We start from the raw sequence: 10,654 nt of genomic DNA on the forward strand, positions 1-10,654 counted from the left end.
ATGTTCAAAACATGGTGAAAGGGCTGCTTGCCTTGGTCAGCTAAGTATCCGGGGTCTTCGAGGTCTTCAAATCCAACTCCTTCGTCATACGGGTTTTCTATCGTCGTAATTAATAAAACGCAATAAGTAGCTCACTCCAAAACAGATCACAAAGTCACTTCAAAAATGTTGTTGAATTGTGATAAATCCATATTGTTATTTTAGAAATATTTGTCTCTGGTTTTAATGAAAGAATATTTTTTAAATCAATATAACAGAAGCAAAACTATTCCAAATTAACCCTTTTAATTATTATAAAATAGAATAATTGTTATAAAAATTCATCCAAGGGTTCTGTTAAATACTATATATTTTTAGAAAAATAATAGTGGAAGTATCCTAATTTTACACCGGTTAAATCTTTTTATAAAAATCATTAAAATCGAATTTTAAATAAAAAGAAAAAGGTAACAACCCCTGGGCGGGCCAACGAACGTGCCTGCCCAGGCGCCGCGCCGTCAGGTTTGAACCTGACGCGCGGGCCCCTACGGTCAGTGGCTGCGGGCAACGAGGGAGAGAGAGATGGGACACCGATAGATGGGGCACACATGTTGGGGTCGTCTCCTACATCTGGCCAGAGAGGAGCAGGAGCACGCCGGCGTGGCTACCGACGTCCTCAGGCCCTAACGACGGCAGTAATGGGTCTGGCTCGTCGTTGCCTACCTGCTGGTGGCGAGTCGACGACGGGGGGGCTCTGGTTCACCGACGATGAGGTGGACGTGGCGAACAGGTTTCGGGTGACAGTGGAGGTGGCAGCTACCGGTACAGATTCGCTCGGGGAAGAGAGGGGAAAGCTTCCTGGGGTCACGAGGAGTGCGTACGTGGGTAGAGGTACGCGGGAACCAACGTGTAGCTGGAGATTGACCAGAGCACCCAGGCGGAGGGGCCTCGGTCGATCTCGAGCACCGGGGCTCTGCTTTCTCAATGGGGTGGCTAGGGAGGTGATTGAGGTCTCGGTGAAGTGGAGTGAGGGGTTCTGGAGCGAGGGGAGGGGCTATAAATAGGCCCACAGCGGTGAGCCGACTCGGGTGCGTCGATGATCCACCATGGCATGCATGGGGTGCAGAGAGAGGCTGGTTTGAAACCACCGTCTTAGGTCGTGGTTTTGGACCTCTAGGACTCACTACAAGAGAGGGGCAGACACGAGTGGCGCGCATTTGTGGCCGCGTTCCTCTGGCACTTCTGGTGCGCGCGGGCACGCATCGCACCGGCTCTTAGCGCGGGAAAGGAGGGGCCCTGGGGGTTGCCTGATGCAGAGAGGCTGTCGAGGAGAGGACAGACACCGGGAGGAGGCTGGAACTAGCCGAGGGAGTTGCCCCCACCTCGGTTGCTCTCTGTAGCGCGCCCAGAGCGCAGGTTTGGCATGCCACGGCATGCTGACGCGCTCTAGGGTGCCTTGGACGTGTCTAGCGTGTCCTGGTCACTGGCTGGGAGATGCCTAGCCATTGTTGTCCCGGGGGAGAATTGGTTGGTCAAAGGAAGAGACGGAAACATGTGCTATCAGCCTTGGGTTAAAGCTCAAATTGAAGATTTTGGATTTTCTACTTTGAACCAGAAAGGGGCCACTTGACTGGAGTTAGGCACTGATGTCAGCCACCTAATCTATGAGTTTGAGAGAAAGGGATTGGGTTTAGCTGGGGTTAGGAGGGGTTTTACCTAACTGTCAAAAGGTGCTCGATAGTGGTTTGGGGTGGTTGCACCCCACCACTGGCTATGCAACTTAACAGGACTGGGTTTGGTGCTAAAACATGGGGCTACATCTAGTTTGAGCTACATTGGACAAGTTTAGCTTTGTAAACTTGAAAACATCCCTAAATGATTAGATTTGTTCCTTCCAAAGGGAGTGTGGTAAACTCAAGTCCCACAAATCCCATTTTTGGCATGGAGTCCTCATTTGAGGTATTAGGATATCCTGCAAAGTTTCACCTCCATTCGATAAACTTTGCTATGTAGCGTTGCTCTAACATCGTACTGGACAGTAGGGGTTTTGGAATTATTTTGTGACCTTAACCACCTTGGATCAATGTGAAACTTTATGTGGGCACCAAATATGGCTTAGGGAATCTACTGGAATTTTCTAGGAGTTTATGGAGAATATTTCCTTTGGAAATAATTCAAAAGGTCAAAATAGACATAATAGGTTTTTAGGGTTTTACTCAAATATTTATAATATAAATACGGGTTGAAAGTTTTATGTATGGAAAATATATGTCCTTCTGAGCATCTCCAAATTTTCTCAGATTTTTCCGAGGCAGAAAAGTATTTTTGCATATAGGAATATCATTTCTGGCCTTAGAAATGGACATGCAAATAAAATAGGAAAATAATTCATAAAATAATTATTTGATGGTTTTGGTGAGCTATGATGGTTTTAGAACCAAATCACCAACTTTGGATAAGAGCACTTCTTGCCATCAAAGACTTGTGGTGCAACCCAACACAGGGTTTTGAATTAACCAGAAATAATAAAAAGGTTTTTGAACATAATTTGATTATTTGATCACACAATCAAGCATACAAGCATACAATGACAACCATGGCACTCACATCATTGAGTTTGGAAAAGTTCAAATAAACTCTTATTTTTGAATTACATAAGTAGTGAAGTGAAAACAGGGTGTAACTTGTCCTGGAAGGTTGGTCTTGACTCCAATGTTGTTCGGTGGGTTGAATGATGGCTTGCTGTTGACTTGCTGCTGAGGTTGGTAGTTCTGGAAAACATTGGAGCCTTATACTGCTGCTGCTGATAACTGGGTCTTGCTGGAGCTGACTCCCATGGGCGTGGGTTCGGATTACTAGGTTCTCCAGTACCCATCAGCTTGCGCTTACGGGTGTCGTCCGTTGCACGACGCTTATCTTCCAACATAAGGTCCTTATTAACCAGATCGCAGAAGGTCCGACATTGACAAACAACCAGTTGATACTGGAGTGACTGTTCTAGTCCTTCCATAAAGCATTCCACTTTTGCAGCCTCGGTGTTGACGTCCTCTGGTGCATATCTTGACAGGAGGTTAAACTTCTGCAGATACTACTTAATGGTTCCACTACCTTGCCTTAAGGCTCGGAATTCCCGCTTCTTAATGGTCATCATTCCAGGAGGAATATGAGCGGCGCGGAATCCTTCCTTGAACATTGCCCAAGTCATGACTTGTCCTGCTCGCATGATCTGGAACCCATCCCACCAAGCTCTGGTCGTGCCTCCGATATAGTGAGAAGCATAAAGGACTTTCTCGTGATCATCAGTGCACTTGACCAGCGCGAGGAGGTCTTCGATAGTATGGATCCAGTCATCGGCATCCAATGGTTCAGTCGTCTCCGTGAATATGGGAGGCGTAGTCCGCATAAACTCAGATAGAGTAGTGTGACTGTTGTCATTCCCGTTCTGTGGCGGGTTGTTCCCCATGACTTGAGGCAGCTGCTGGATAGCGGCATTACTGGCTTGACGTTCCTCTCGGAGAGCTTGAAGGAACTAAGCCATAGTCAAGCTTTCTGAAGGAGGCGGTGGCGCTGGAATATCGCCTTGCTGCTGCTCGTGGTGATCACTAGCTTGAGCATCCCCTCCGGTTCCCTACTGTTGACCTGAAGAGGCAGCGCCGAGGTTGTCGAAGGTGTTGGTGCACCTGAAATCACCATCGTGTCAGGGGAGTAGACAAGTCAATATGCCGAATTGGCCTGAATCATAAGGGATGATGCTGTATTAAGGGGGGTTTGGTGTGGTACTAGTGTGCGATTATTAAACCAAAGGTTTTTGGGAAAAGTTATTGCATGAGATTTAAAACAAGTGATGTAGTCGCTTACAAGCTGCCTAAGTAAGAAATGGAACTTGCATCATACATGCTCACACAACACTCATGGTTCACATGAACCGATACATGGACTCACTATGCTTGGGGAGACTCCTAATTGCCTAAGCCGTAATCCTAAGCGGCGGACTGCTCGGTCTGATAGGCGGGTTTTGCAGGGTCTTCGTCTTCATCAACATCGGTGCTCTCCTCCTTCAGAGGTGTAGGAGAATGAAGTGGTCCATCACGGCGTCTCTTAGTTGGCGAAGCAGTGAGGAGCTTAGTGTACTCTTCCACGGTCAAGCGGCGACTCTGAATAGGAGTGGCCTGAATCGGTGGTACTCCTCCTCAGAAGGCAATGGTTGATCACACCCCGGGTGCTCCTTCCTTCTTGACCTTGTGGGTCTTCATCTTCTCCAGGCGAAGTAGGTCCTTGACTTGGTGCAGTTCTTGGCGAATCTTCGTTGACTCCTTGATCAAAAGGTGAGTCAAAGTGTCGGAGGAGAGGCTAAAGTAGGTGTGAAACCTTAGTGGTATCCCATCCTCTGAAGATGGGTTGAGTGTCCAACTCTCGCCAATCCCGTCCTTGATAAAACATAGGTGACGAGTAGCTGGCTCGTAAGCCATATCGCGAAGGATGTCACGCAGAGGCACGAGCGCCTCTCGTGCGGCTGTCTCCACTGCCAACATCAGATCCTCCATCTGTGGTCCTTCAAAGAACCAAATAGTATGTGACTATTTGCTAGCACCGACCAGAGTCATCAACAAAGCCCCGTCCCATAAAGGGGTAACATGGCCGTACATGTAAGGATGGGACGGTCGACACATCATAAATATAACCCATTTCCGAAACTCCTCACAGAAAAATACCCGGTGCACCACTTCTCCATAAGTGGGCACCTAACTCATCATCACCCTCGGGCATTAATGGCACCCGACGGGGTTTTCATAAACCTTTGATTTATACCAACATCATGCTCATGCTACTATGCTTAGCTCTACTTGTCGACAAGTTATTAGCGTGACCTTCATAGGAGGTAGGATCATGTTCAACATGCAGGTGCTCTCGAGGAGCCATTGGTAACATCACTTCAATGATTTATCGATGCTTATGATCTCATGCAACGGAAATATTTTCTCGACTAGCATGCAATATAACTTATGTGCAAAACATGGTCAAAGGGCTGCTTGCCTTGGTCGGCTAAGTGTCCATGGTCTTCAAGGTCTTCAAGTCCAACTCCTTCGTCACACGGGTTTTCTATCGTCGTAATAAATAAAAAGCAATAAGTAGCTCACTCCAAAACAGATCACAAAGTCACTTTAAAAATCTTGTTTAATTCCAATAAATCCATATTGTTATTTTAAAAATATTTGTCTCTGGTTTTAGTGAAAGAATATTTTTAAAATCAATATAACAGAAGCAAAACTATTCCAAATTAACCCTCTTAATTATTATAAAACACAATAGTTGTTACAAAAATTCATCCAAGGGTTCTGTTAAATACTACATATTTTTAGAAAAATAACAGTGTAAGAATCATAATTTTTCAATGGTTAACTCGTTTTACAAAAATCATTTAAAATCAAATTTTAAATAAAAAGAAAAAGGCAAAAAACCCTGGCCTGGATTGGCCTGGGATTGGGCCGGCCCAGTGGCCAGCAAACCAGCTTGCCTAGGCGCGCGCGCCGTCAGGTTTGAACGTGACGCGCGGGCTCCTTCGGTCAGTGGCTGCGGGCAGCGAGGGAGAGAGAGATGGGCCACCGATAGGTGGGGCACACATGTCGGGGTCGTCTCCTTCCTCTGGCCAGAGAGGAGGAGGTGCACACAAGTGGCTACTGCTGTCCTGAGGCCCTAACAACGACAGGAATGGGTCCGTCTCGTCGTCGCCTACCTGCTGGTGGTCGAGTCAACGACGGGGGGCTCTGGTTCACCAGGACGGGGTGACCGCGGCAGAGAGGTTTCGGTTGACAGTGGAGGTGGCAGCTACGGGCACAGATTCGCTCGGGGAACAGGGGAAAGCTTCCTGGGGTCACGGGAGTGCGTAGCTGGGCAGAGGGATGCGAGAACCGACATGTAGTCGGAGATCGACCGGAGTTCCGAGGCGGAGGTGCCTCGGTCGATCTCGAGCACTAACACTGCTTTCTCCATGGTGTGGCTAGGGAGGTGATTGATGTCTCAGTGAAGTGGAGTGAGGGGTTTTGGAGCGAGGGGAGAGGCTATAAATAGGCCTGCGACGGTGAGCCGAATCGGATGCGCTGGTGATCCACCGTGGCATGCATGGGGGTGCAGAGAGAGGCTGGGATGAAACCACGGTCTTAGGACATGGTTTTGTACCTCCAGGACTCACTTCAAGAGAGGGGGGAGAGGAGTGGCGCGCATTCGTGGCCGCGTTCCTCTGGCGCTTCTGGTGCGCACGGGCACGCGTCGCACCGGCTCTTAGTGCAGGAAAGGAGGGCCCTCGGGGGTTGCGTGATGGACAAACGCTGTCGGGGGAGAGGAGAAACTCTGCGGGGTGGCCGGAACTGGCCGAGGGAGTCGCCCCCGCCTCGGTTGCTCTGCGTAGTCACCCAGAGCGCAACTTTGGCATGCCACGGCATGCTGGCGCGCTCTCGGGTACGTTGGACGTGTCTAGCGTGTCCTAGGCACTGGCTGGGAGATGCCTAGCCGTTGGAGTCCCGTGGGAGCCTTGACTTGTCAAAGGAAGAGATGGAAACAGGTGATGTCAGCCTTGGGCTAAAGCTCAAATTGAAGATTTTGGATTTTCTACTTTGAACCAGAGAGGGCCCACTTGAGTGGAGTTAGGAACTGATGCAGCCACCTAATCTATGAGTTTTAGAGAAAGGGATTCGGTTTAGCTGGGGTTAGAAGGGGTTTTACCCAACTGTCAGAAGGTGCTCGACAGTGGTTTGGGGTGGTTGCACCCCACCACCGGCTTGGCAACTTAACAAGACTGGGTTTGGTGCTAAATCATGGGGCTACACCAAGTTTGAGCTCCATTGGACAGGTTTAGCTTTGTAAACTTGAAAACATCCCTAAATGACCAGATTCGTTCCTTCCAAAGGGAGTGTGGGCAAATCAAGTCCCACAAATCCCATTTGTCGCATGGAGTCCTCATTTGATGTATTAGGTACTCCTGTAAAGTTTCAGCTCCATTGGATAAACTTTGCTATGTAGAGTTGCTCTAACATCATACTGAACAGAAGGCATTTTGGAATTATTTGGTGACCTTAAGCACCTTGGATGAAGGTGAAACTTTATATAGGCACCAAATATGGCTTAGGGAATCTACTGGAATTTTCTAGGAATTTATGGAGAATATTTCCATTGGAAATATTTCAAAAGGTCAAAATAGACAGAATATGTTTTTATAGTTTTAATCAAATATTTATAATATAAATATGGGTTGAAAGTCTTATGTATGGAAAATATATGTCCTTCTAAGCATCTCCAAATTTTCTCACATTTTTCTAAGGCAAAAAAGTATTTTTCCATATAGGAATATCATTTCTGGCCTCAAAAATGGATATGGAAATAAAATAGGAAAATAATTCATAAATTAATTATTTTATGGTTTTGATGAGCTATGATGGTTTTAGAACCAAATCACCAACTTTGGATAAGATCACTTCTTGCCATCACAGACTTTTAGTGCAACCCAAAGCTGTGTTTTGAATTAACCAGAAATAAGAAAAAGGTTTTTGAGCATAATTTCATTATGAAAAATATGGTTTTTGATATGACACAGTCAAGCATACAAGCATACAACAACAACCATGGCACTCAAATAATTGAGTTTGGAAAAGTTTTAATAAACTTAAATTTTTGAATTACAAAAGAAGTGCAGTGAAAGCAGGGTGTGACATTGAGCATCCCAGTGGGCTCCTGAGCACCGCGCCTCAGGGGCCTCACCGGTCACAAGGCCACTTGGCCCCATGGCGGCAGGGAAATGTGCGGGATTGGGGCTTGATGACATAGAGCATCGGCGACTTCACCCGCAACTAGGAGAAACCAACCGCGCAACAAGCCCCTCGAACTCCACAACCACACCTCACAACCAAAGAGGCTCGCTGCAAGCACATCGAGCTAAGTGTCTAAACCGATCAAACACAATAGTACTAACAAAAAGGATGATCACCCAAATCCATTACATGCCCGAAGGGCCCATCCTCGTTTTCATGGACAGATAGTGATGGAGGCCCAAGGGGGCTGCCACCGCAAACGTCTGACGCCTGTGCGCAGACACATATTCCGTGCCCTCCTCCTCCTTCACGGACGCCAAGAGAGAAGACGAACGACACCGCGTGTGAGGGCCTCCTGCCATGGTCCAAGTGGGGCAGCGAGGCGGCTTGTCTTACCTGTTATCGCTGTTGTCGCTCGGGCTCCCTCCGGAGGGGGTGTCTATCGGTGTTCTCGGAATGGCGGTACCCAGACCTGCCAGCCTTCGGCTCACTGTTGGCACACTTCATCAAGCAAACTGACGGGCCCGACACCAACCAAGACAAGGCCCTCACGAGGATCTAAGCCTCGCGAGGAGGAACAACATCAAGACCCGCAGGGGGCCACCCGAGGACCCCTCCGGAGCAGCAGATATTCCAAGGTGAGGCCCGCCCTAAGGAGTCAAGGGTGACGCAGAGGAACGACAGGCGAGTAGCGAACAACAGGGTAGCGCAGTGTCCCCTTTAGTGCAAAGGGGGCATGGACGTACCGGGGTTCTGAGGGCATCTCCCAAAGGTTTCCATTGTGGTGCAACAAGGTCGTCGCCGCCCGCTAGTAGGGCAGACGGCACCCCTGGGAACCCTTCCCTCTGAAACGATAACGAAAGAGGACCAGGGCCGCCACTATATATGGATGATAGGTTGCTTCATAGAGGGAGAGATCCATTCATTCACCCACCTGTGCCATGCAGAGGCCATCCAGCCTCCAGAGGCCATCGAACACTGTACTAATTCGTACTCTAACCTCCACGAGAGGCAATCCACCAAAGCAGGAGTTGGGTATTGCGCTTCCCAGCGGACCGAATCTGGGTAAATAGGCATGTTCTGTGTCTTCCTCACCATCGAGTGAGTTCTTTGCCATGCCCGACGAGTAGCAATCTAGGTGAGGCGAGCCCACGAAAGATCTTTGTACACACCGCTAAGTTCGAACCTTTAGGGTTTTGCGGAGCCCGAAATCCGGCATTTGGTGCGACAGGTAGGGGGCGTGTCAAGGTCTCTCCGATGGCCCGGCCAGCTGCATCTTGTCACATTCATGGTAGGGAGATGGCGAATCCGCGCGCAGAGGCAAGTCGCCCGCGTGGCGCGGACAGAGCAAACGGGTCGAGACGCCCAGCAACGCTCCGCTACCCCGACGGCAGGCGTTCACACTGAACGAGCTTCCAACGAGCGTAGGGGGCTGCCGCCTTCAACAACCGTAGGGCATCCCCCCGTTGCCCGACCCTTCCACGTGTCCAGGCTGTTCCTTCCCTCCTCAGAATCTGCCAGCACGCGATGCACATACATGTCGTGCTCCTCGTCGTGCATGAGCTTAGGTGCCGCCAAGCCGCCCGCCGCCGTGCCGGCAGACACAAGCGCGCTCTTGGGCACAACGCCGCCGACGAGACCCAAGCCCTCCCCTGCAGGAGCCGCGCTCGTCGACCCACATCGCCAGGGGCTACAACGGGGCAACCATGCGGGTGCGTCCAAACATCCACTCAGGCCCAACCCTACTGGGGATTCGGCAGGAGTTGATGGAGGCACGGGATTCGGCCGCCCTGGGGTGGCATCAGCCAGCACCCTCCGGCGTGCTTCACGGAAAGAGGAGGGAGTGCTGGAGGTCCGAAAACATCAACCCCTGGAGGTGCGCTCAGTTTGACGTCCACCGCGCCAGCACACGTCCGGGCTACGAAGGAAGCAGCGCAGACCATCACCGCGGCAGAAGACACGCATGTGACCCCGCGGGCAGCCCCCGCGCAAACATGTATGACCAGCACCGCGGGGGCGGCACGTGGGGGTGGCTTCGCGAGGACATCCAACGCGGGTATCCTTTCGGGGCACACCTGCTAGCCGGGAGCTGCTTCGGGCAGACGTCTGGGTCTAGGGACCGTGGACCTCTCGCCTGGGGCTGGGTGGACGCACCCTTTTATCCACGCCGAGAGGACCCAGCCTGGGAACTGAGGGCGGAACACACGCCCATCGTCCTTGGCCAGATGATCCCAACCTAGATGACGGGTGGTAAACCTACCCCTGCCTCTGGGGCGCGTGATGCCCGCCTAGGGACTAAGGGTGGAACAAACTCCCGTCTCGCCAGTGCGGGCTTCGTTTGGTCACCAGCAGGTGTTTGGGTACCCGCCATTACCGTCAAGATGGGCTAGCCTGGCCAGGGGGCATGGCCAAGGGTACTAACGAAGGAACATGGGGGTCCCAGCGAGGTGCGTTGGGGCAACGCCCTGGGACTCTGGGCGAGCTCTCCGACCAACGAGCACTGAGGGCTCCCCCCACGCTCGAGGGCTCACACTGAACGAGCCCGGGGACCATGAGCGAGGCACGCGCGTGTGAGGCATGGGGCTCCCGAAGCGTCCCCGGGACTTGCATCAACCCGTAGCACCTCTGCATCGTCCTTCAATCCTTCTGGAACCTACTTCATCAAGTTACACTCTCACGTAATAACGAGTCGAGGTTCTATACGCCCAGGGGCCCCCGAGGGCGTGGAAGGGGTCCATCCCACACCTAGTGGAAGCCCTATGCTTTGCGCTGGGGGAGACGGATGTAATCAACACAGTCCACCAATGACTTACGGAATCACGCACCTATGCCTCGGGGGTAGGGACACTCGCAAGGCCAAAGTGTCCTCGCGA

At 50.7% G+C, this 10,654-nt stretch overlaps 1 pseudogene; it reads left to right on the forward strand.

Annotated features, from left to right (window-relative positions):
* The first annotated feature begins 677 nt into the window (after nucleotides 1-677).
* Nucleotides 678-10,021, forward strand: LOC123405316 (annotated as a pseudogene).
* Nucleotides 10,022-10,654: the final 633 nt, after the last annotated feature.

The sequence above is a fragment of the Hordeum vulgare genome, chromosome 6H (genome assembly GCF_904849725.1).
Source record: "Hordeum vulgare subsp. vulgare chromosome 6H, MorexV3_pseudomolecules_assembly, whole genome shotgun sequence".
Taxonomy (NCBI): Eukaryota; Viridiplantae; Streptophyta; class Magnoliopsida; order Poales; family Poaceae; genus Hordeum; species Hordeum vulgare.